The 27198-nt window shown below is 52.8% G+C and overlaps 1 protein-coding gene across 2 annotated transcripts in view; it reads left to right on the top strand.

The window, feature by feature from the left end:
- Positions 1 to 27198, top strand: part of NSUN7 (NOP2/Sun RNA methyltransferase family member 7) — a 1712923-nt gene that overhangs the window by 205957 nt on the left and 1479768 nt on the right. The window lies entirely within an intron of this gene.

The following is a 27198-nucleotide window of genomic DNA, read 5'->3' as shown; positions in this document are numbered from 1 at the left end:
AACCTTGAAATGGCATCATTGCTTGATCCCTCCATTGAGCATCCCCTGGAATGTCCCACAGCCAATTCACATTGCTTATGCTCCTTTATTAGGCTTAATATCATGATCATTTGTGCCATGTTAATCCTCTAAATACAGGACAGGAGCCTGGAATATAGAAGCCATGCATTCAACTGTTCAGTGTTTACCTCTCAGCTGGTTGCTTGCCTGCAGGTTTCCCCTTCTGTGGCCTAGCGCAGCGCAAGGACACACAAATGAGTACAGATGATGCATTAATTTGACTTGTTTGTGTTAAGCCATCCCCGTCTTTGTTAAGTCGACTTGGAAGATGGAGTTGGGTTCCTGCATAGCTCCTATATGCCTTTCTTCAATTGCGCTCCAACATTGGTACTAGGAGGTGAAGAGTTTACGAGCAGAGGCATGCAAAACATTGATCAGATGTATGCAGATGTATTCTGCTCGTTACATGTTGAAAGCAGTGCAGAAGAACTGGTTTTCATTCCTATTAAGAAACATACGTTTGATTACATGTTCTGCGCTCTCTCCCTCTCTCTTTCTCTTTCTCATTATGAATGTGCTCATCACTCAGAGCTCCACTCACCTTCCAGCTATACCACATTGACGCTATTTTCTCTTTTTGCTTGTATTCCACTCTTTAACAGTGGTCTTGGTGGGTGTTAGTGTAACAGAAAGCTTTCCCCATCCTAAGAGCAAGTACAGCAGATGCAGAAATTAATGGATCGCCACACATATGTACAGTACTCTCAGCAGCCTTGCACATGTAACTGGTGCCGTATACCAGCCGGTTCAGCACAGCATTGCTAGCCTCTTCCTCACACTCATAACTCTTAAGGCACAGGGCAGGGACGTCATTTGGGGGTTTCCAGGCTTCGCACCTGCGACCCCTGATGTATCCCTTGCTACCCGTGTGGTCTCCCTTGCTGCCCCTACAAAATAAACTAAAAATAAATGTTTTTCTTTTTAAAAAATGTAAGCTCATGGGCAGCATGTGGCTCTTTGTTTTTGGAGTGGCTGGCTTTCTTGTTCAGGCCTCTTTAAAGAAAACAAGGGTTTTCACAAGTGTAACACTTTGAGCAGTGTTGGGGGTCTGTCCTTTGCCCCCCAGGCGTGCCCGTGAGCCCCCAACCCAACAGAGCTCACACTCAAACGTCCGTCAGGTTCGGGCTCCCTGGTCGCTCTCCCGCTTCCGGGAACGCCCCGTTTATTTAAGCCGCACGCGGCGATGTGCAACGTCACGCCGCCGCGTGCGCAGCCCTTACGGGGCAACGCCACACTCCTCCTTTTTCAGGAGGACACACAATTACGTTATTAGTTAAACACAACATATCACACAACAAACAACTTGCCCATCCTGGACCCAGGCCCCTTTAATGTCAGCCACCCTCACCCCGGACGACTCTCCAACTGTCCCAACACATACTCACTGAGGTAAGCGGGTTTCCCTCGCCCAGTCCTCTGGGGGTACCTCCCGCTCACCTCCGGCACCGGCAGTCCATCAACAGTAGCCTCCCGACTCGGAGAGGCCGGGACACCGAGAGGGGGCCCATCTTCCTCAGGGATCTCGGCGACACCAGGGTCCAGAGGGGGTTCAGTTCTCGAGTCCCCCAGCTTCTTAAAGAAGCTGACGTTACGGGTGACAGCCGTTCGCCCATTGGAGGCCGTCACCATTGACCCCTTCACGGCGACCACATCCAGGGGCGCTGGTTCATAAGGTAGGGACAACTTCCCGTGAGGATGGCGGTCCCGGATGAGCACCTCATCCCCGGGTTCCTGCCGCTGGGGCCGCAGGCCCCGGCGCACGTTCTCTTGGCTGATCCTGGCCAGTCGGTCGGCCTCAACCTGCTGGTCGTTGATAATCCCGGGTTCTCTCTCCTGTACCTCCGGCAGTAGACCCCGGGGGCATCGCCGGAACAGCACTTCCGCCGGGGCGACACCAGTGGAGGCATGTGGGGTGGTGCGATACACTCTCAGGAATTGATACAATGCCCGTTGGAGGGGCTGGCCTTGTCCTTGCGCAGTCCGAAATGTCTTGTTTAGTGTTCGCATCAGTCTTTCTGCATCGCCGTTGGCCCGAGGCCACAGCGGGGATATCTTTCGATGTTGAACTCCACAGCTGGCCAGGAACTCTGAGAAGCGTTCGCTTTGAAATGGCGACCCATTGTCCGAGCACAGCGTCAGGGGAAATCCGTGGGTTGCAAAGATCTTTTCCATGCCGACTACCACATGCTCGAATGCCACCGATTCCACAAACTCCACTTCGGGGTACCGGGAGTACTCATCAACTATGGCCAGAAAATGGGTGCCCACGGATGTGGACCCAAAGTCCGCATGCACGACCTCCCTCGAGGCATTGCTTCGATAGCCGGTTCCCTCTGCACCGGGGAGGCTGCCTGGCACCATACACAGGCTGCCACAAAGTCATCGACCCTTTTCTCCAGCTCCGGGAACCAGACCTTCATCCGCAGCCTCGCCTTCGTCTTGGCAGCACCCTGATGTCCGTGATGGGCCAAAGCGATCACCTCACCCACTTTGGAGTGGGGGACCACTATGCGATCCCCCCGGAGCAGGAGCCCCGACTCCGAGAAAGACAGCTCATCTTTCACCTTCCACAGCTGTTCAAGGGCGGTCTTCGCCTCATGGGTCCGCCCTGCGAGAGCTTCCAAGACGAGCTTCCAGGAACCGCTCTGCATCGACTGCTTCAGTATCTGGAAGCACCCATCCTCAGCCGCCGCAGCCTCCAGCTCCGACAGGGGCAGTGCATTTGGTGTTGCTCCCTCCACCACCATCCGGACATGGTCGTCCGCTTCTTCTGCGCAGGTGTCTCCCGCCACTCACCCACGCACTCCGGGATGACGGGAAAGGAACTCCGCTGCATTGTTGGCACCTGGCCGGTATACCAGCGTGACCCCGTACTCAAGCAATGCGAGCATCCATCTCTCAATTCTGGCAGGGGGCTTTGATGACGAGCCCGCCAGAATCGGGAGCAGGGGTTTATGATCAGTCACCACAGTCACCGGGCGCCCCAGCACATAGAGGCGAAAATGTCGGCATCCCCACAAGACCGCCAGGGCCTCCCTCTCGATCTGGGAGTACCGCTGCTCCGTTTCCGAGAGCGCCTTGCTGGCGTATGCTACGGGCCATTTCCATCCCGGTCCACCTGGGTCAGGACCGCCCCCAGGCCAAACGGACTGGCGTCGACCACGATCTCCGAGGGTAGCGCCGGGTCGAAGAACGCCATGGTGTCTTCCGTTGTTAGGGAGCTCTTGATGTCCTCGAATGCCGACTGTTCCAGTGGACCCCAGTGCCAGGCAGTCTCTTTCTTGGTAAGAGCTCTGAGCGGCTCAGACCTCGAGGCCAGGTTTTGGATGAACCGACCACAATAGGTCACCATGCCCAGAAAACTTCTCACTTCCGACACGGATTCTGGGGGCTGTGCACTCTTTATGTCCTGAACCTTCCGCGGATCGGGTGACACCCCTCCCTCCTTGAACACGAACCCAAAGAATTCTATTGATGGGCGCAGGAATTCGCACTTGTCCCTATGGAGGGTGAGGCCCAATGACTGTAGTCTCTCGAAGGTCTTGGCCAGGCGCTTCAGGTGGATCACCTCCGTGTTGGCAAACACCAAAATGTCATCACTGATGTTGAGTACCCCTTCAAGATCAGCAAGTGCACCCCGGATAATGTTCTGAAACACTTCGGCAGCCGACGATACCCCAAAGCTCAACCTCTTGTACCTGTAGAGTCCCCGGTGGGTGGTGAATGTAGTAATGTACCGGGACTCCGGATGGAGGACAACTTGATGGTACCCTGCTCTGAGGTCGAGTTTGGAGAAGAATCTGGCCCCCTGTACCTCAGCAATTATGTCATCGATGGTCGGGGTCAGGTGTCGCTCCCTTTTTATGGCCTTGTTGGGTAGCCTCATATCCACACGGATGCGAACGGAGTTCGGCTGCTTTGGTTTCCTGGCCACGACAATGGGGGACACCCTTGTGTTGGGCCTTCCACTTTCTCGATGATGTCCAAGGCCACCAGGTTATCCAGTTCTTTGTCGACTTGCTCCCTCAGATGAAAAGGAACTCTCCGGTGTTTCAGGGCAATTGGTTGCACTGAGTCGTCAATGTGTAGCCAGACTGGATCACCGGTCATTCTCCCAATGCCGTTGAACAGGGCTGCGTACTTGTCCAGTAGATCGTTGATATCTTCCAGGTATACTGAGTACGCAAAACTCACTATCCAGAGTGCCTCCGCAGCCGCACAGCTCAGCAGGGTGTTGTTGCTTATGGGGGTCACATAGAACCGGGCTCTGATCTTCGAGCATTCATGCTCCACCTTCGCCACGAACGCTCCGTCCAGCGGTATGGGCTCGAGTCCACTGAAGGCGAAGATGCGAGCTCTTGGCACAGCCAGGTTCGGTAATGGGTCAAGAGCGTCATAATGTCCCCTCGCCATAACATTGACTGATGCCCCTGTGTCCACCAGCACGGGAACAGGCGAGCGGTTCACCTCCACCACGCACCTTGGCTGTCTCCTGCTTTTGCCTTTCAGGATCCCCATGCTTGAGACGAAGAAGATGTTTTCCTCCTCCTCTACTTCAGCCTCCTCTGCCTGAGCCTCCTCTTCCGCTTGATCCACCTGGGCCACGTTGGATGGCCGGGTTTGGCGCGGAGTCCAGATTCGGGCAGGACCTCTGGGTACCATGACAGGTAGAGCCGACTTACACACTCTCGAGAAGTGATCCGGCAGTCCACATCGGCCACATGTTCTTCCTGCGGCTGGGCACTCTGTGGGGTGGGGGAGGTCATAGCCACATTTCTGACATGACTCCCCCGATCTTCCTGCCCTGCTCCACCAGGCCTTCTTGTTCCTCTGCCGCCCCGCCACACAGCACACACCTCTTCGGCCTTGATCGAGCGTGAACCCGCTTCCATCTTGTGTGCCCGTGCCTCAGCCACTTCGTGACATCGACCCAGTTCTAGTATACGGGGCAGAGTGATTCCCGACTCTCTGAGGACCTGTCTCCTCAGTTTGCCGGAGGAGCATGCTTGGATCAGCATTGTCCGTATCATGTCCTCCGCGTCCCCCCACGCGCACCCTTGGGAAAGGCGGCGTAGGCGGCCGTAAAACGTGTCCAGGGTCTCATCATCCTTCTGCTTGGCCGACAGCATCACGAATCTCTCAAAGTCCACGTTGGCAAGTGGAAGGAAGTGTGCGAGGAGAGCCGCTTTCGCCTCACCATAGGTCTGGTCCACCGGAGTCAGCGACTCGAAGATCTCCTGAACCGCGGCTCCCGTCGAGTACAGCATGGTGGCTACCATGCTGTCATTGTCATCCACTCGAGCAGCCCTGAAGTACATGTCCAGGCGGGCCACCCACCTCTTCCATCGGGGCCCCATACTGGACGGGGGGCCCGTAGGATCGAATTCTGGTATCGGTTGCAGGGCCGCCTGGGCTCTAGCTTGAGCCATAATGGGGGGCCCTTGTGGAGCGACAGGCTGTGCCCCTAGTGGTGCCTGTGGTGCAGGCCCCTGATTCCCCGGTGGCAGCGGTTGCAGAGCTGCAGGCTGGGCCGCCTGACCTTCGTCCTGAGATTCTTCCCCAGGATCCGCGGTGTCACCGTCCTGGTCGCTGTCGGACATGGGACTGAGCGCACAGGCACCCCACTACCAGACCTGGGGCCGCAACTCAGATTCCCACCATCACCATGAGGAAGGATGCACCCCCGTGCCACACACAGCCTGGTGCAAACACACGAAGAACTTCCAAAACGGCCACCACCTCGTGATGATGAAGAGGATCATAAAGAGTGTCCTGATGATGAACGGGGCGAGGAAGTGCCTTGTTGCCACCTTGCAACAAAGCACTGCCGTATAGAAGTCCCAAAAATTGAGCCACGTGGATGGACTGGACTAAGCAGGCCCTACCATATTAGTCCTTATCTTGGCTTACACTCGACGTAACAGTCCCAAAATCTGATGAAAACACACAAATTGGGTATGGGCGTGCAGGTCATGCACTCAGCAACCACAAAATCCAAAAATTAGACCCGGATAACCTTCTCGGTCCGAACCGGAGCTCCGAGAAGTTCCGCGGCCTCGTATGCAAAATGGCCGCCAGCCGCGTGTGCGGTCCGCAGCCACGGCATGAAACGAAACGTCCGTGAACGTTCCGATCGTTTGAAAAAATTCCGGACGCCTTTCACCGCCGGGCCCGGGCATCCGACATCACTCGTCGCCACTGTTGGGGGTCTGTCCTTTGCCCCCCAGGCGTGCCCGTGAGCCCCCAACCCAACAGAGCTCACACTCACACGTCTGTCAGGTTCGGGCTCCCCGGTCGCTCTCCCGCTTCCGGGAACGCCCCGTTTATTTAAGCCGCACGCTGCGACGTGCAACGTCACGCCGCCGCGTGCGCAGCCCTTACGGGGCAACGCCACAAGCAGTGACCCTAAATAAGAAAGAATAGGAATATCAAATAATTTGTCTTTCTGAAATTCTATACAATAATTGCTAGACTCATTAAATATTTATTTCAGGTACACTTCAGTGCGTGAGTTGCTGATTTAGTCTCTTCTTAAACACCTCAAATTCACAATGCAGATAAAAACGTCCAAAATGCATTTAGAATAGAATAAGCATCCATTTTGAACTATGTATTTAGCTTTTCGCAAATTGCAGTTATAGCATGTTTTTTTCTGCCATTGTCTGTTACGATCATCACAAGACAATCCATCTCGGTGTCCTCTGTCACTTATCAAAATCATTGAGACTAAATGTTGTGTACAGTGTTGAAATATTTGACCATAGCACATAAAGTGGCACTTAATTTCATTGTGTCACAATTAATGCTTTGTTGTAATGTGTCTATCTTTCCAATCTCCATGGCATGCTGTTCAAGATGTTTGTTTGCATGTATGAGGTAACGAGTGCCCAGAGTATGGGATGTCGTGTGAGTGCGCTGCTTTCCCTGCGCTGCTCCAAATTCTTTAATACACAGCTATGAACCCTCCCAGTGGTATGTATTTTGCCAACCTTTGAAGCCTGAAAAGTAGATCCACGCAGGCTTGACATGTGGCCAACTTTGCACCAGACCTGCAGATGAACTGGCCTGCTATTAAATCTCAGTTACCAGTTTAATGGTATTCACTGCAGAGTGTAATTTGCTTTCTGACATTGAAAACATTCAGACATGTAATTGCTAATTTTACTATAGGCGGTAAAATAGCTCAGTGGGTTCAGCGCTCGCTGCTGCGATGTGTGTGAGATCTGCAGGTTGCAGGTTCAAATCCCAGCAAGGCCAACTCATCCCTTCATCCTTCACAGGTTGATAAATGAGTACCAACACAGGTTAGGTTATATTATATGTATATTTGGTCTATAGAAAGCACTTACGCGTAAGTGCTATATAATAACACATCATTATCATTTGCCTTTGGACGTCTGCTTGCATTCACAGTAATTTGGTAATATGGCCCTATACATCCTGATCTTAGTGATACATATGTTGATCCATTCTTGTATGAAATGCACATCACAGTACAGTGATATCTTAAGAATATTTGTGATAGTGTGCTTAGGAACAATGCTATGTGAGGCTACTTCCTGTTTGGTCAAGAGGTGAAAATGTGTGTTCCATCACGTCCCGTGATGTCACTTCAGGGTGGGGTCAAATGACATCACTTCATGTGATGTCATCAGAGGTCAAGGGCCATGTGATGTCACTTCCGCTACCCCTGGCATTTTGGTGCAATGACGTCCCTGGCACAGGCAGCAGCATTTCATTCATCCTTTATCCACAGCAGAGGTAAACAAAGAGGGGTCACAACAGTACAAGCCCTTCTCACATGCAGAAGAGGTACAGTGGATGTGGCAGCAGTGGAAGCTACTCTTTAAATGATACTTCATAGGGATAGACAGTGAAAGGCTGTCTGTAGCACTCAGACCAGATACTCTACAGTCAACAGACGTGCAAGCTTCCTTCACACAGAACATATGTAGTACAGAAAGTAGTAGTGCATGTTTTCCTCACATACATCAAGATCCCCAAGTAGGTAAATAATAACATAAAGCAATATAAAAGTTGGGACCTCGTAATACCATTGCTACGCCGACGCCTATGATGACCACGTATATGCTCCCACATTTATAGCAAGTTGATACCAGTAAAGACTGCTAGGCCCATAAAAGGAATGTCAAGTCAAGGTAGGCTAGCCATTTTTCTACCTGCTACAACACCGTAGACTATTCTGGTTACAGCTCTGTCTTCTTAAGAAGCTTCGTCATCATTATCTGTCTTGTGACTGACTAATTTGCAAGACACGTGCTTCTGTTCATTATTTGTTTCATACCGTTCTATTGTAACAACAGTTTCCTCTGTGTATTACCTTTACACAATTGTAATCGGACACACACAAAACATAAACATTTCATGCTTAATATACCCACTCTTTAATTGTTAACAAAAATCTGTCATGAAATAGCGTGCCTTAGGATTGTTAGGGACTACTAAGTATGTTTGCATCAAATAGCCCTTTCTCAGAACTGAATGTCTTTGGTTTATGTCTTTGGAACCACCTTCGACTCTTTTGATACTTTATGTTTACTATTCTGTCTCCACCATGCCAAGGAAGCTGAACTAAATGCATTTACCTAGGACTGCCATATTCAAGAGCCGTGATTCCCATTGTTAGTAGCTCAACGAAGCATATTCTCTCTGCCTTTGGTATTACAAACTCAGTGTTAATTATAATCCCACACTTATCCATCATTGGATAAGAATCCATTGGTCAAAACTATTTAGCGTAATGTTCAGAGATTGACCTTTACTCCTACGTCCCGTCCCCTTTCCTCCATACTTATGGGACATTCCTCCGTCATGTGGGATTGGACCGGAGCACTTTGTAAAAGCATAAAAAAAATGTGACAACATTCGGCGCATTGCCCATCAGTCCTTTTCTCTGGTCGTTCGGGACTGGACGCAGTTGCATCTGCGGAAGAATTTCTTCCTTTTATTCCTCCTCTCTGGCTCTCGCTAGCGATCGCGTAGTAGTCTGTCTATGCCGTTTGAACTAGACTTTCCAAATTGTAACTCGTGTCAGCGGCGCTTCGCGAGGGCGGACCCCCATCCTCTTTGTTTAGAGTGCTTGGGTCCCGATCACCGTTGGGACTCTTGTTTCTATTGTGATTCCCTTTTCATCCAGGCCCTTCAATGTCGGTTAGAGCAGTTGGAGGAGGTGTTTCAGCACACTCCTCCTACGCATTTTCAATCCTTCATCGACGTGAAGAAGAAACGCGCAGTGAGTAATTTACTTTTTAGAGCACCCCGGCCGAGGGACTCCTTCCGGGGTCTTCCCGGGCCGGAGGAGCGTCGACCGCTCTGTCACCAGGGCTTGCCCTGAGGTGCCTTCTAGGCCTACGGAGTACAATCCGAGACCCCCACTCTGTGGGGGCTGCGTGTAGACCTAGTTCTACTGAATCGAGGGGTACCGGAGCTCGCTCTGAGGCCTCTTTATCGGCTTCCCTCAAAAGTACCGGGGTACGCCTGAGGCTTCGGCTGGGCTTGGTAAAACCGAACGTATTTTCGAGGCCCGCTGTGAAGAGGCTTCTACCGACTCAGGTCCGAGGTCCATCGTACAGAGGCTAAGGTAACCAACAGTTCTGAGAGGCCTCAGAAGGCCTTATCGCTGAAAGGTTTTTCTCACCGATCCTGCTCTTGTGGCGACACCAGAACCGTTGAGGGAGCTAGGGGTGAGCTTTTGAATTGAAGCTCCTCCTCTACCCGCAGTGCCGAGGTCCTTCCTGTGAAGGCTAGCTTGGCTATTGGTGTGTCGCAGAAACATTCCATGCGGATAGTACCGGCTCGGCCGAGGTTCCTTGTGTAAAGGCTAAAATGAAGACCCCTGATCCATTGGCGGGGACCCCTGCTTCACCTCCACACGTGCCGCAATTCCCCTCAGGTGATGGCAAAATGGCGGCCGTTCCCGCCACAACCACGGCGGCCATTTTGGGCGCTTCCCCTTCAACTATGCCATCGGCCTAAGGTGTAGGGATTGGTTCTGTGGGTGAACATAAGGTTCCCTGTGTGCGTCCCTTTAGTCCAGTTTATGACTGGAAAGCTCAGATGCCTCTCCACACAACATCTCACTGCCTGTGGGTTCGGCACCCTTGATTTATGTGGACACCTCGGGGGGATGGGCCTGCTTGGGAACCTTCCCCTCTGCGCACCTGGAATTATCCTCCTCATAAAAGGGCCTCCTCCGGCAGCTCCAAAGCCTTCTCCGGAGGACGCCTTTTTTGGCAAGTTTCAGACGCTCATGCGTACCGACCCCAGGAGGGAGTATTTCAAGGGTCTTTTTAGGAAGATATGCCCGCCGGCGCCACCTTTGCCTGCAGTGCCTTCCCCTACCCTTCCGCCCTTGCCCCCATTGTCCCTGGTGGACAAGGCGGTGCTCGACGTAGTTCAGCAAGACCCTGACCTGTCGGATGATGCGCAGGGCGATCAGGACAGCGAAGACCAGCCCCGCTCTATTCGAGCTTTCCACGACTGGGTGCTGAACATGATGTGTCTATTTGATGTTCCACTGCCCGAGGCATCCGCTGCGCAGGAGGGTGTGCTTTCGGGGGCATTCACCTTATCTCCTTTGGAGCGTACAGGCCTGTTCTTGCAGACGGATGTTTTGGCCGAGGTCCGTAGAGTCTGGGAGAAGCCACACTGGACTTTTCATCAATAAGAAAATTGACGCACGATACAGGGTGCATTCTTTGGAAGAGGTGGCCCTAGCATCTTGTCTGCGCCCCTCCTCCACGGTGGTGGCTGCGGCCACTTTACAGTTCAGGCCTGCAGCATCCTCTTCTAAGACGGCTACTCAGGTCCTGGGGAAAGAGGACAAGCTCCTCGGCTCCCTGGGGAGGAAGATTTGTGCTAACTCGGCCATGCAGCTCCGGCAGGCCAATGCAGAACTGGTGTTAGCGGGGGTGAATATGAAAATGTGGAAAGGTCTGTCGGAGTTCGAGGAATTCATTCCAGTCGAGGAGCTGGAGGACTTTAAGGCAGGATTGTCCGATGCCAGGGTCTTGGCCCAGGATCTGTTGGAGGCCGCGGCTCATCACGTCGACACTTCGGCTCGGGGCCTTATGCTGGGAGTTGATACCTCTCGACAGGCGTGGTTGCATGCCACCAAGTTCTCAAAGGAGGTGCAGGACAAGGTGTTGGACCTGCCGTTTGATGGTAAGGAGCTTTTCCATTCCACAACGGATGTGGAGCTGACCAAAACGAAGGCCAGCACCCAGATAGCTAAGTCCTTGTCCATCCTGGTTAAAACTCCTTTTAGAACCCAGAGACCGTTGTCGCAAAGCTGGCCTTCCTCTGGCTTCAGAGGGTTACTAGATCAGAAATTACGCAGAGCGGATACCCCTTCGGGTAATAACTGCCAGAGGCAACAACGGACTCGGTTTTTCTCCCGCTCCTCAACCTCCTCCTCAGGTTCAGGTGGTAACACCACTGGAAAGCCTGCCAAATGAGGGTTCTCTGCACGCACGAGACCCCGGTGGGAGGACGCATTACGTCTCATTGGGAGGCATGGCAGACCATCACCGAGGACCGTTGGGTCTTGTCAGTCGCTCGGTCGGGCTTCTGCTTACCCTTACCCCCACCCCACCCTTCAACCCTCCTTTCCAGCAGTCGGGGTCGTCCTCCCTAAAAGCCGAGGTTCAGAAACTGCTGGACCTCAGAGCTGTGGAACCCGTTCCTCTTGGGGAACGAGGGGAGGGCTTCTACTCCCGGCTGTTTACAGTGCCCAAACCCAACCAGGCTGGCACCGTCCTAGACCTTTCCCAGTTCAATCTTTTCCTACCTCAAGAGAAATTCAAGATGATCACGCCCGGCCAGATACGGTCCTCTTTGCAGATGGGCGATTGGATCAGCGTGGTGGACCTTCAGGATGCGTACATGCATATTCTGATCTGGAATCCACACAGGAGATATCTCTGTTTCTCTGTGGGAGAGGAGCACTTCCAGTTTCGAGTGCTTCCTTTTGGCCTCAGCTCGGCGCCGCGTGTTTTCACGAGGATGATGTCGGTGATTGCGGCCTATCTTTGTCTGCAGGGTATCCATGTGTATCCGTATTTGGACGACTGGCTCTTCTCCAGCCTGGGGTCTGGCATGGATTCACATGCTCATGCTCATGAATATTCCCCATCGTCAGGCCGGGAATCCTCGGTAAAGAAATAAATCAGTATCAGTTCCGTTTCTGATCTGTCTTTCTTAGTAGTAACCAATCCCTGATCTCTCAGTCATACTGCCCCCAGCCAATGACTGCCCTCTCCCTAAGCCCCTCCCCTGGCAGCCATCCTCAGATTTTTACCGCACGTTCGAGTGTTGGGAGTCATCGTGCTATAGCTCCTGAGCTTTTACTGCGTTTTGTGCTTTTTCAAAGAGATTTATCTCATTTTTCAGTTAAATCGAGCCTCAAGCTCCACTGTTTCTACTTCCGATCAACGGGGACCCGTTTCGGAAGTTTCTACGCCCATCAAGGGTGAAGTTTTCGTCGAGCTATGCTTCTTGGAGGATTCCAGAGGTTTCTGAGGCCTACCTCGTGGACATGGCCCAGGAGAAAGGAAGCTCGACGCCCGGCAAGCTGTTCAGGAACTGCCCTGGATGCAAACTACAGAACCTGTTCAAGGAGGACGAGCACTCGAGGTGCCTCTACTGCCTTCACGAAGATAAAACGCACGTGGAGAAAGACTGTGCGTTTTGCATGAACATGTCAGAACGGACCATGAGGGATCGTCGGACCTGTCTCGCCAACTGGCTGGAAGGCAAGAGCCCAGCAGGTGAGAAGAAGAAGTCGTCCGAGCGGTCTTCTAAGTCCTGTGAGGGCGCCCCGGCGACGGGGGCCCAACAGAAGGCTAAGCACCGCGAGTCCGCAGGCACCGGGAGCGCCGAACAGTCGGGCTCCTCGGCTGCCAGGCAGGCCGCACCTTCGCCGACGCCATCAACCACGAGCCAACGCTCTGGCTCGGGGAAGAGAAAATCCGAGAACCCGGCTAAGCTTCTGGAGAGGCCCCGGTCGATCTCAGAGGAACCGGCCGAGGGGGAGCGAGGCGGTGACCCTCCCCCTAAGGTGAAGGCCTCAAGCGTGCCCAAGGTGGTGAAGGCCTTGATTCACCTGGCCAAGGCCTCTATCGAGGGAGTCGCTGTGGCCCTGGCGAAGCCTACGGAGGCTACCCCAGTGGTGGCGACCTCAGGGCCTAGAGTTTCCCTGCCTCCCCGGAGGCAATCCTCTTTTAAGCCCATTGAGAATTACGGACACGGACACAGCCTCCGAGGAGGAGCTGGTAGAAGTCGAAGAGGGACTCGACAAGAATTTGGAAGTGGCCCGTTCCCACGGGAGGGATCCCGACGAGGGGGACGACGAGAGCGAGGGTGGTGATGACGAGGCTCCCGTGAAGGAGGAGCAACCGTCGTGGCCCAAGCCACAGGACAACTCGGTGGCCATCTTGACAGCAATCCAGGCCTTATGCACGGAGATAAGGACCAGATTGTCTCTCCCCCCTTACGGACGACCCAGCTGAAGCCCTCCAAGCAAGAGGAGGAGGATTCATCCAGCCCCGCCTTGTCAGCCCTCACGGCCCTCTCAGCCTTTGTCTCCTTCCCCGATCCCGAGGGATGACACGGGAACAGATACGGCCACGACGGGGACGGATGATGACGGTGGTGACGACGGGACGGATCTCCCGTCGCCGATTCCTCGGGCTTCCTCGCCCGACGAAATTGGCTCGTTTCACGCCATGATTGCCAGGGTGTCCAAGCTTTTTGAGCTCTGCCCCAAAGAGAAGGACGGCTTCCTCTACCAGCGGCGAAAGGCCAAGAGGAAGACGGTCCTCGCGGTGCCGTTGCTGGATGACATTTGGGACGAAGGACTTGCTCTCCTAAGAACCCGTCCACGATGCCTGCCAAGAGGCACCGGTACGAGAAGAAGTACCTTAGGGCGCAACCGACCCCGGATTTGGTCATCTCGGCAGCGGCCAAGAAGAAAGCGGGGGGGGGCATCGGCCTCGACTTCTACTTCCCAGCCGGACGGCGAGGGAAAGAAACTGGATGCAATGGGACGACGAGTCATCTCGTCGGTGGCGACGACGATTAAGGCGGCCAATGCCCTGGCGATCGTGGCCCGGTACGACAGGGATTTGTGGTATAAGATCGCCCCCTTGTTGGACTTCCTCCCCGACGACAAGAGGGTGGTGGCCCTGGCGATCTTGCAGGAAGGCGAGGTGGCGTCGGACCAGCCGTCCTTTCGTAACTCTGGAGGCAAGCAAGGTGCCTCCAAGGGATTCGGCGGTGGCTCCTCTACATACCACCGGGCGGCCCGATCCTCGTCGCAAGAAGCCTACAGGGGACGAGGCTAGTCTGGGGGATCTCGCCGTCGTCGCCAGGGAGGACAAAGCGGCAAGGTGGCCTCCAAGCAGGACTGAACTGGCCGTTGCGTCGGGCCCCCACCGAAGCACCCCGGTGGGAGTTCGGCTGGCGAAGTTAGTCCGTGCGTGGGAGTCCATCTCCACCGACCGTTGGGTGCTGGATGCCCTGGCCCAGGGGCACGCCCTCGAATTTCTAAAGAAGTGCCCCCCCATTCCACCTGTGGCCAGGAAGGAAAACCACATCCCTCGACTACTGTTGGAGGTAAGGGCGATGCTCAAGAAAGGTGCCATCGAGGTCGTCCCGAAGAGGTTCCGGGGCTCCGGAGTTTACTCAAGATACTTCCTCGTAAAAAAGAAGACAGGAGGATGGCGTCCCATCCTGGACCTGCGTCGACTAAACAAGTACATCAAGGCACAGAAGTTCCGCATGGTTACCCTCCAGCACGTGCTGGGACAGCTGGAGGAAGGAGACTTCCTGTCGTCGTTGGATTTGGAGGATGCGTACTTCCACATCCCCATTCTAAAAGGACACCGAAAGTTCCTCAGGTTCGTACTCCAAGGACGGCACTACCAGTTCAAGGCCCTCCCGTTCGGACTGAAGTCGGCTCCCTGGGTATTCACCAAGTGCCTAGCACCGGTGGCGGCGCGGCTGCGCCTGCAGGGGATCCACGTCTACCCCTACCTGGACGATTGGCTCATCCGAGCAAGGTCAAGGGAGCTCGCCGTAGAACACACAGCGAAGACCGTCCAGCTGCTCACAGACCTGGGGTTCTCCATCAACTTCCTCAAATCCCACCTGGTCCGTCGCAGGTCACACTGTTTCTAGGTGCCAAGCTCGATACAGTGCCGCGACTGGCCTTGCCGTCGGAGGAAAGGACAAGGGCCATCCTGGGCAAGGTGCACCGTCTACTGGCCACAGATGTGGCCAGGGTGAGGTCCATCAAGTCCCTCCTCGGGATGATGTCCTCATGTATTTACCTCGTGCGCCTGTGCAGGCTTAAAATGCGTCCGCTACAGGAGTTTCTCGACTCCCGCTGGATCCAAGCGGCGGGCAGCTTCAAGGACAGGATCCCTCTCAACGAGACTTTCTGACAAGTGATCCGGTGGTGGGGCACCCGCGCTCATCTGACGGCAGGCACGGACTTTCAGACCCCGACTCACCAGGTGACAGTGACTACGGATGCCTCCCTGGAGGGGTGGGGAGCACACACCGGAGATCTTCACGTGAGAGACCTTTGGCTCCCGGAGGAGAAGCCACTCCACATCAACATCCTGGAGCTCCGTGCAGTGTTCTGGGCCCTCGGGTCCTTTCTCCCGTCCCTCAAGGGCAGGGTTGTGAGGATCTTCACCGACAACACCACCATGATGTTTTACATCCGAAAGCAGGGAGGAACCAGATCCCCAGCTCTGTCCAAGGAAGCCCAGGACCTGTGGCATTGGGCCGTTGCCCAGGGGATGTTTCTGGTACCCTTTCATCTGGCAGGGATAGAGAACACCATCGCCAACTCACTCAGCAGGGAGCTGCGCTCATGCCACGAGTGGGAACTGTGCCAGGATCAAGTGGATCGACTCTCCAGTGATGGGGCAAACCCCAGATCGAACTGTTCGCGACGGCGACGAACTCCAAGTGCCAGAGTTTCGCCAGCAGGTTTTCCCAGCCGAGGAGCATGGGCGATGCTTTCTCGTTCCCCTGGGACGGCCAGTTCCTATATGCGTTCCCTCCGTTGCCGTTGCTGCACCGACTCATCAACCAGCTCAAGAGGTCCCGGTGCAGGATGATCCTCGTCGCACCGGCGTGGCCGAGACAGATCTGGTTCCCGGACCTTCTGGACTTGTCAGCGTCCCCACCAGTCAAGCTGCCGACGAACGCGGATCTTCTCTCCAGAGAAGGAGGCGCCATCCTTCATCACGACCCAGAGTCGCTGAATTGCAGGCCTGGCGCCTGCAACACTAGAGTTTGGAGGGTACGATATCCCGGCTGACTGCAGAGAGGTTCTTGCAAAAGCCAGGGCGTCCTCAACTCTCAAGTGCTACGGACACAAGTGGAAGAGGTTCTCTGTCTGGCGCCGTGCACAGAAGATTAACCCGCTACGGATTACGGCCCCTCAAGTGCTGCCTTACCTACTGTCCATGGCCAAGGCTGGACTAGCTCATGCCTCCATCAAGATACATCTGGCTGCGATCTCTTGATACACCAAAACTACAGGACGGGCGTCTTTGTGGTCTCATCGTCTGGTGAAGGAGTTCATGAAGGGACTGTTCCGATCGTTCCCGCTGGTGAAGGCCCCTACCCCGGCGTGGGAGCTCAACATGGTGCTGACCAGGCTCATGGGGACACCATTCGAGCCTCTGCATTCGGCGCCGTTGAAGTTCCTGTCATGGAAAACAGCATTTCTTGTGGCCATCACCTCCGTACGACGAGTGGGAGAGATCGAGGCCCTATCCTGCAAGTCTCCATACTTGACCTTTCACGACACGAGGGTGGTGCTGAGGACACACCCCTCCTTTATGCCCAAGGTGCCGTCGGACTTACACCTCAACGAGCCCTTGGTGTTACCAGTTTTCTTCCCGTCACCTTTGTCGCCGGCCGAGACGACTTTGCACTTGCTGGATGTAGCTAGAGCGCTGAAGTTCTACGTGGACCGCACAAAGAGTTTTCGGAAGACGTCACAGCTGTTTTTAAACTTTGGACCTGTGAACCAAGGGAAGGCTCTCTCGAAGGCTTCCATTTCCAGATGGCTCTCCGGCTGCATCATGAACTGTCACCAGTTGGCAAACCGACCGCTGCCCGTCCGTCCGAGAGCCCATTCGACCAGAGCGATCGCTGCTACCACGGCGTTCTTGTCTGGTGTGCCCCTGCTGGACATCTGCAGGGCTGCTACGTGGAGGTCGACGCACACCTTCACGAGATTCTACTGCGTCGATCGGGACTCCAGGGAGGAGTCCAGGGTCGGCCAAGCAGTGCTGCGCAACCTGTTCGCCTGAAGGTGGGCCTGGTGAGGAGTAAGAGTTGCTTAATGTTGAGTTATGTAATGCTTAATGTTGAGCCTTTGCCACCTCCTGTGGTTGTGCATGTGTGTACTGCTAGGTATTCTTATATTCATGAGCATGTGAATCCATGCCAGACCCCATGCTGGAGAAAAAACAAGTTACTTACCTGTAACTGTTGTTCTCCAGCATGGGTCTGGCATGGATTCACATGCAAACCCTCCCTCCTTCCCCTCTGCGGCTCTTCACTTGGTCATACTGCCACTTTACGTGCTACCAAATCTGAGGATGGCTGCCAGGGGAGGGGCTAGGGAGAGGGCAGTCATTTGCTGGGGGCAGTATGACCCAGAGATCAGTGATTGGTTACTACTAAGAAAGACAGATCAGAAACGAAACTGATACTGATTTTTTTTCTTTACAGAGGATTCCCGGCCTGACGACGGGGAATATTCATGAGCATGAGCATGTGAATCCATGCCAGACCTATGCTGGAGAACAACAATTACAGGTAAGTAACTTGTTCCTTACACAGCCCTTGCCCCTTGAAAGCCGCGTGCAATCGTCAGTCTCTCCGTCAGCTCCTGTTCCATCTTGGGCTGTCGGTGAACTGGCGGAAATCTTCCATGACTGTCTCACAGGACTTGATTTTCCTGGGTTTTCGCTGGAACACGATTGACTGCAGAGTGTACCTGACTGGGGACAGAATGGCGGATCTGTTGGGCACGTGTCAGATGTTTGCGCAGTCGGAGAGCATGTGGGCCTGGTGGTTCCAGAGGCTTCTGGGCCTCATGCCCTTGTGCGTATTGGCTCTTCCTCTTGCTCGTCTCAAGATGAGGCGGACTCAGATGGCTCTTCGGAGTTCTTGGTGTCAGGCTGTGGATCCGGACTCCAAGTTGATATTGATTCCGGCTTCCATGAGAGCGGACCTGGGGTGGTGGTTGTCTCTCAGCAACCTGTCGCTGGGTGCGGGTTTTCAGGACCCAGCCCCCTATGGTAACGGTCACGACGGACTCCTCCCTTCTGGGGTGGGGTGCGACATTGGATCTTCTTCAGGTCTCGGATCTTTGGTCACCTCAGGACAAGTTCCTCCACATAAATCAGCTGGAGCTTTAGCGATCTTCCTAGCACTCAAGGCGTTCAGACCGATCATTGCCAACAAAGTGGTCCGTATACGCACGGACAATGTGGTGTCAATGTATTACATCAACAAGCAGGGGGGAACCAAGTCTCCCCCTCTCGTGGACCTATCCATCCAGATTTGGGAGTGGGCGGTTCTTCATGGTGTCTGGCTAGTTGCAGTACACATTCCGGGCCAGCTGAATGTCACGGCAGATGCCCTCAGTCGGCGGACAATGGTCCGCTACGAGTGGGAATTGAAGGCAGAGATCCTCTCATGGATTTTCTTGCGTTGGGACACTCCGGAAGTGGACCTCTTCGCGACAGCGGCAAACAAGAAACTTCCCCTGTGTGCCTCCAGAAACGGGCTGGGAGCCTCCTCTCTGGGGGATGCTCTCGAGATTCCATGGCACAACATGAGGGCTAATGCTTTCCCGCCTCTTCCTCTGATTCATCGGACGATTTGCAAGCTGAAGAACACAGTGAACTGTTCTCTTCTCTCTTCTACTCACAGCCCTGTGGTGGCCGCCAGGTTTTGGTTCTCAGAGCTTCAACACCTGTTGGTGTATCCACCGTTCAGGCTACCGGTGGGTCCCGACCTGCTTCACCAGGATCAACAGCGGTGGCATCCCTCCCCACAATCGTTCAAGTCATTAGAACATCTCAACCTGTCTGCTGATAACATGAGCATTATTAAGGCAGCCAGGAAACCCTCGACATGGTCTCAGTATAGAAGCAAATGGCTTAGGTTCTGTCATTGGTGCTTAGACAAACAGCTGGACCCAAGGGTGGCTACGATTGGCACTTTGCTGTCTTTCGTGTCTCACCGAGTCAGGCATTCACGTTCTGTCTTGCAGAACTTATCTTTCGGCGGTATCCGCTTACCTATCCATGGACCAGTGCTCTTACTCTGTCTAATCCAGTGGCTAGGAGACATTTCGCGGGTTTGATGCGCCTTTATACCCCGGTTCGCAAACCGCACCCGTCATGGGATCTGACTGTGGTCCATTGTGCCATAAACCTTTCGAGCCAATAGCCACGGTGGACCTCAAGTACCTTTCTTGGAAGGTGTCCTTTTTGGTTGCCGTTACTTCAGCAAGGCGTGTGAGTGAACTCCAAGCTTTATCGGTGGAGCATCCCTTTTTGGTTTTCCACAAGGATAAGGTGGTCCTACGGACAAATCCTTCTTTCATGCCGAAGGTGGTCTCTGATTTCCATCTGAACCAATCGATCTCCCTACCGGTCTTCTTTCCGAACCCTGTTTCAGAAGCTGAAAGGGTTCTGCATTGTTTGGATGTGAGAAGGGCTCTTAAGTTCTATCTAGACAGAACATCTGAATTTAGGAACTCTTCTCAACTGTTGGTGACCTTTGGTAATCCACAAGCTAAACAGGCCTCTAAGGCAACTATCTCCAGATGGATCGCTGCCTGTATTACGGAGTCTTAGACTGTCCAAGGACTGCAGCCTCCTAAAGGTATTCATGCACACCTGGTGCGGGGCAAGGCAGCCGCAGTTGCCTTTCAAAAATATGTCCCCTGGGATACCATCGCAAAAGCAGCTACTTGGGCCTCTCCATCGGCCTTTTGTAAACATTATTGTCTAGACTTGAGCTCCAGAATCCGATGCTCAGTTTGGCCAGGCTGTGCTAAAGAACCTTTTTCAATAGGGGTTTTTCCATTCACCCGTAGTTCTTGCAAGGAGTGCTTGGGAATCTCCCATAAGTATGGAGGAAAGGGGACAGACGTAGGAGTATAACCAGGTTACTCACCGTAGTGACCACCTTACTCCTAGGCCATAGTCCCCTTTCCTCTATACGCCCGCCCGCCATCCCCTCTAATAAGGTTCCTCTATTATTGCTTAAAGATCTGTGACCTGGCGATAGAAACGGACTGATGGGCGATGTGCGGGGCGGAGCTAAGATGGGCGGGGTTACGGCCGCGTGACGTAGCCTGCGTAGAAAGAGAGGAAGGACTAACGGTTTTGCACAATTTTTTTATGCTTTTACAAAGTGCGCCGGTCCCGTCCCACAGGACGGAGGAATGTCCCATAAGTATGGAGGAAAGGGGACTGTGGACTAGGAGTAAGGTGGTCACTACGGTGAGTAACCTGGTTATTCTCTACCTTGGCAATTGGTGACATTTCTGTTCCTTTTGTGATTTAATTAGAATGCACCTTAGTGGCTACACACAAGCTGTTTCTGAAAGGTCCACCTATATTCTCCTCATCTCCATTAATTAGAAATTGCTAGACCCGATATTCCAGACATTTAAATTCATCTTTCGTTCATAAGAAATCTCAGTGAGGATACCATTAAAGGAGAACATATGATGATTATGTAAGCGAAAGGGAGCGTTCATGATGCATCAAGAGAATGATGATAGTTGAGAAAGTGAAGATTGGTGACCAAACTGAGTTAATAAATCAAGAGTATGGCCAGGGGTAATATTGTAAGCAACACTTTTAAAAATTAGGAGGAATTGTACACTTGTTCACTGATACATAAAAGGGTTGTAACATGTATTGCTGCATACATACATATCTTCGAATTGCTCAGATTAAATATTGATATGTGAACTACCAACTTTGTATATAGACAAGCAGAACAATCCTGTGGTATGCAAGGTGTATAGAACTGTTAGACCTGGATATATTTATTATTGTTTATGGGTCTTGAATTCAAATAATAATACATCTACCCAATCTGCTGCATAGTACTTTACAATTTTTTAGCTCTAATGCTTTCTTCACAATAACATGGTATTGACAGCTTAATGAAATATTTCAGCCTGTGGAGATGATTGCCTCAGCTGTACATGTGACGCAGTTCTCTGCAGGCATCGACAAAATGGCGGCCCACCCCTCATGGTCCACAGCAGCCATTTTGGATTCTTCCCTTACACACTCGACGGGGGGTGCTGGGAATCTTAGTTTTGGTTCTGAGCAGCCTTTTTCACCTCAAGTGGAATGTAAAAATCTGTTCCGCCTTTCTTATGACTGGCGTGCTTGGATGCTGCCACCACATACCGTCTCGCTTCCTCCTACTTCTGCTCCGCTGGTCTGTGCGGATCCGATCGGTGGAGGGCCTTCCAGGCAACCATCCTTATTGTGTTTGTGGGGGGATGAGGGGCCTCTGCCTACTCCAGCGCCTAACCCTTCATCAGAGGATGTATTTTTCGTGAAATTTCAGAGGCTCATGCATTTTGACCCTATGAAAGAGTACTTTAAGGGTCTTTTCAAAGAAATCTACCCTGAACCTCCGGCTTCACCATTTATTCCAGCGGCTCCAGCGGCACCTGTGGTGGTACCCCTGCTGTCTTGCGTAGAGAAGACACCCGTAGAACGGTTTAGCACCTTGAAACCTGTGGCGGCACCACCGCCTGTTCCCGATTCGCAGAATGACCCTCATGCAGATCAGGATAGCGATGAGCAGCCTCGCTCTGTCAGAGCTTTCCATGACCGGGTTCTGGATATGATGGCACTCCTTGACATTCCAGTACCTGAGGCCCCCGTTCCGCAGGAAGGGGTGCTTTCGGGAGCGTTCACCTTGTCACCACAAGAGTGTACTGGCTTGTTCCTCCAGAAGGACGTTTTGGCTGAGGCCCGTAGTGTCTGGGATAAGCCCCACAATGGGCTGCATATCAATAAAAGAATCGACGCCCGATACAGGCTTCACACCTCTGAGGAGATAGCCTCGGCATCTTGTACGCTCCCTTCCTCGACGGTGGTGGCTGCCGCCACGCTTCAATCCAAGCTGGCATCTGCGACCTCTACTGCTGCGGCTCAGATTCTCTCCAAGGAGGCCAAAATTCTGGACTCCTTGGGCAAAAACGTCTTTGCCAACTCAGCACTGCAACTTTGGCAAGCAAATGCTGAGCTGATCCTGGCGGCAGCTAATGTGAAGCTGTGGAACAAGTTGGCCGATTTCCAGGAGTGCATTCCTACGGATAGGCTAGACGACTTCAAGGCCGGTTTGTCGGACGCTAGGGTGTTGGCACAGGATATCCTGGAGGCTGTGGCACACCATGTGGATACTTCAGCTCGAGGCCTGATGGTGAGAATTGACACCTCTCGCCAGGCGTGGCTCTATGCGACAAAGTTTTCGAAGGAGGTACAAGATACTGTTCTGGACCTTCTCTTCGACGGGAAAGAGTTGTTTCATTCTTCTACGGATGACAAACTCACAAAGACCAAGGCGAGTACCCAAACCGCCAAATCTTTGTCGGTCCCGGCAAAGGTCCCACCTAAGGCCCCTTATACACAGAGGTCAGGATCACAGTCTCAATCCTTCTCTGGCTTCAAAGGGTTTCAGGACCGCCAGGCGCGCAGAACTGACCCCCCCGGTTGGTGGCACCCGTCGAAAACAACAACATGGTCGGTTTTTCTCTCGGCCTTCAGCCGCCTCTCCAGGAGCAGGTAGTCTCCCTGCCGACAAATCTGCAAAATGATTTTTTTTGTCGGTCGCACGAGTCATTTGGAGGTGTGGCAGACCATCACCGACGATCGGTGGGTTTTGTCCATCGCTCGGGCGGATTTTCACTTTCCCCTCCCCCTTGCCCCACCCTTCAATCCTTCCTTCCAACAGATCAGGACACCCTCACTCAGAGCCGAGGTTCAGAAGCTTCTAGACCTCAGGGCGGTGGTACCTGTTCCCCTCGGGGAGCAAGGGTAGGGCTTCTACTCTCGACTGCTCACAGTGCCCAAACCCAACCAAGCTGGCCTGCGCACCACCCTCAACCTTTCCCAGTTCAATCTTTCTCTTTGAAAGGGCGACTGGCTCAGTGTTGTGGACCTTCAGGACGCGTATATATGCACATCCTGATATGGAGGCCGCATCGAAAGTATCCGCGGTTCTCCCTGGGAGGGGAGCACTTCCAGTTCCGTGTGCTCCCGTTTGGTCTCAGCTCAGCGCTGCGCGTCTTTATGAAGATGATGTCGGTCATAGCAGTTTACCTTCGGCTACAGGGCATTCATGTCCGTATTTGGACGATTGGCTCCTACGCAGCCCTGTACTCAGACAGCAATGATCAATCTCCAGTCTCTCCTTCAGCTCTTGTTCCACCTCACGCTTTCGATGAACTGGGGGAAATCCTTCATGACGGTCTCCTAAAACCAGATCTTCCTGGGTTTTCGTTGGACACAGGATTGACTCCAGGATGCATTTGACGGCGGACAGGATTTCAGATCTATTCGCCACGTGTCAGCTCTTCATCCAGTCAGAGCACATGACGGCTTGGTGGTTCCAGAGACTTCTGGGCCGCCTGGCTTCATGCGTACTTGATCTTCCTCTTGCGCGTATCAAAATGAGGTGTACTTAGCTGGCTCTTTGGATCTCTTGGTGTCAGGCTTTGGACTCCTATTCCAAGATAATCCCAGTTCCTTCCTGCATGATGGCAGACCTTCTATGGTGGTCCTCGACCAGCAATCTTACGGTGGGGGCCTCCTTTCAGGAGCCCTGCCCACAAGTGACGATTATCAGACTCCTCCCTCCTAGGGTGGGGATCATCTCCAGGTTTTCGATTTATGGACACCGCAGGACAGGCAGTTTCATATAAATTATTTGGAACTCCTGGCTGTTTTTCTGGTGCTGAAAGCGTTCCAACCATCCATCACGAACCGGGTGGTCCGCATCCGCACGGACAACTCGGTATCCATGTTTTACATCAACAAGCAGGGTGGTACCAAGTCACCACCTCTTGTGGACCTTGCCATTCAGATGTGGGAATGGGCCATCCAGCACGGCATTTGGCTGCTGGCGGTACACATTCCGGGGCAACTCAGTGTGACCGCAGACTCACTCAGACGGCAGACAGCGGCCAGCTTTGAGTGGGAACTGAACAGGGAAGTCCTCCAACATTTTTTGCCAATGGGGGACTCAAGAAGTGGATCTTTTTGCGACTGCCACAAACAGGAAACGTCCTCTTTATGCATCCAGGAACGGTCTCGGGGCCTCCTCTCTAGGGGATGCTCTCGAGTTCCCGTGGCACAACATGAAGGCATATGCCTTCCCGCCTCTTCCTCTGATTCATCGGTCACTCTGCAAGCTCAGGAAAGTCCTCCGATCAGACTGCAGTTGATTCCCAACCTGCTTCACCAGTGCGATCAGAAGTTGTAGCACCCCTCCCCAGAATCATTCATCTTGGCGGCCTAGTGCCTGAATTCAAATCCCTAGCGCAGTTTAACCTGTCTGAAGACAATATGCGCATTATCCAAGCGGCCAGGAAGCCTTCTACAAGGTCTCAGTATAGGAGCAAGTGGCTCTGGTTTTGTCACTGGTGTTTAGCTAAGCAACTAGACCCCAGGCATGCTACGATTGACACTGTCCTTTCATTCATTTCTCATCTGGCTGCTTCGGGCATCCATGTCCTATCCTGTAGGACTTACTTGTCGGCTATTGTCGCCTACCTGTCCACGGATGCCTGTTCCTTTTCTTTGACGAACCCAGTCATTAAAAGGCATTTCGCAGGATTATTACATCTTTTTCCACTTGTACGCAGTCCTCACACAAAGTGGGATTTAAATGTTGTTTTGACTGCCTTATGCCATAAGCCATTTGTGCCTATGCCCTCAACGGATCTGAAGTACCTGTCTTGGAAGGTTGCCTTTTTGATTGCAGTGACTTCGGCAAGGCGTGTAAGCAAGCTTCAATCCTTGTCCGTGGAACATCCATTCCTTACCTTTCATAAGGATAAGGTTGTTCTCCGCACTCATCCTTCTTTCCTTCCTAAAGTAGTGACAGATTTTCATTTGAATCAACCTATATCATTACCTGTCTTTTTCCCGAACCCGGCCTCAGATGCCGAGAGAGTATTACACAATCTAGAAGTCAGACGAGCTCTAAAGTTATATCTGGACAGAACAACTGAACTCAGGGGCTCCTCCTAACTCTTTGTTACGTTCGGAGACCCGAAAGGGAAACCCTCTTCAAAAGCTACTATCTCCCGATGGATTGCCTCCAGTATTTCAGAGGCCTATACCATTCAGGGCCTTCAACCGCTGAAGGGCATTCATACCCATCTTGTACGGGGCAAAGCGGCTGCTGTTGCCTTCCAAAAATATGTTTCCTGGGAGACCATTGCCAGGCGGCTATGTGGGCCTTCCCATCAGCGTTTTGTAAGCATTACTGCTTGGACCTGAGCTCCAGGGCCGATGCTCAATTCGGTCAGGCTGTTCTTAAAAACCTCTTTCAGTAATGAGTTTCTATCCACCCGCATTACCTATGAGGAGTGCTATGGAATCTCCCACAAGTATGGAGGAAAGGCGACGGGATGTAGGAGTATAACAAAGTTACTCACTGTAGTGACTATCTTACTCTTAGTCCATAGTCCTCTTTCCTCCATACGCCCGCTATCCCCTCTAATAAGTTTCCTCTATTATTGCTTAAATGGTCACAGACCTGGCGATAGAAAAGGACTGAAGGGTGTTGCGCAGGCAGAGGTCAGGAGGGCGGGGTTACGGCCATGTGCGCTACCCCACATAAAAAGAGAAGAAAGACAAACTTTTTAAAATTTTCATGCTTTTTGGAAAAAAGTGCTCCGGTCCCATCCCGAAGAACGGAATGTTCCACAAGTATGGAGGAATGGGGACTATGGACTAGGAGTAAGATAGTCACTACAGTGAGTAACTTTGTTATTTTCATGTGCCAATCCATCAAAAGCACAAAAAGTACCTGAGGTTTGCTTTTGGCGGCTCTCATTATCAGTTTTGAGTTTTGCCATTCGGGCTGACCTCAGCGCCGAGGGTTTTCACCAAGCTGATGGCAGTGGTGGCAGCGAGTCTCAGGAGAGGGGGGGATTCATGTCTACCCCTACCTGGATGATTGGCTGATCAGGGCACATTCACCGGAACAATCCTTGGAACATCTCAGCATAAACTGCCACTCTCTCCACAGACTAGGCTTCCCTCTCAATTACATGAAGTCCCACATGATACCATCTCAAAAGCTCCAGTTCATCGGAGCGGTCATTTATGCATCCTTGGGAAAAGCCTCGCCACCCGAGGTGAGGCCACAAAACATTCTGCAGATGGTCACCAAATTCCAAAGTGCAAAGTGTCTTCCGGCCTTCGACTTACTGAAGTTGCTCAGCCTTATGGCATCCTGCATTTTGCTGGTGCCAGGAGCTTGCCTGAGAATGAGATCCATTCAATGGGCTCTCAGGATGCAATAGTCTCAATTTTCAGGCAGAATGTCAGACCTACTTTAGTTTCCGAGTAAGGTTGCACAGGATCTTCTTTGGTGGGCCTGCAAGGACAATATCCTGAAGGGAGAACCATTTTTGGCAACCAGTGCCGTAGATAACAGTAGTTACGGACACCTTGCTCACGGGGTGATGAGCCCACACCAATGATCTGACGGTCGGTCTCCATCAGAGTCCAAACTACACATCAACCTTTTGAAGCTAAGGGCAATCAGACTAGTGTTGAAGGTCTTTCTGCTCTCTGTACAGGGAAAGAATGTCCAGATAATGATGGACAATGAGGTGGCCATGTATAACCTCAGCAGGAGAGGAGGTGTAGGGTCACTACCAATGTGCAGAGAGGCAATGCAGCTCTGGTTCTGGGCAATACAAGAAGGAATATCCCTGTCGGCAGTTCACCTAACCGGTGAGGAGGACACGGCGGAGGATGCTCTGAGCAGGCAGATTACAGTCTCCCACAAGTGGGA

Source organism: Ambystoma mexicanum, chromosome 6q (assembly GCF_040938575.1).
Source record: "Ambystoma mexicanum isolate Mex_15411 chromosome 6q, UKY_AmexF1_1, whole genome shotgun sequence".
Lineage (NCBI taxonomy): Eukaryota > Metazoa > Chordata > Amphibia > Caudata > Ambystomatidae > Ambystoma > Ambystoma mexicanum.
Note: the sequence above shows the minus strand (reverse complement) of the source record. Positions and strands in the feature narration are given on the sequence as shown.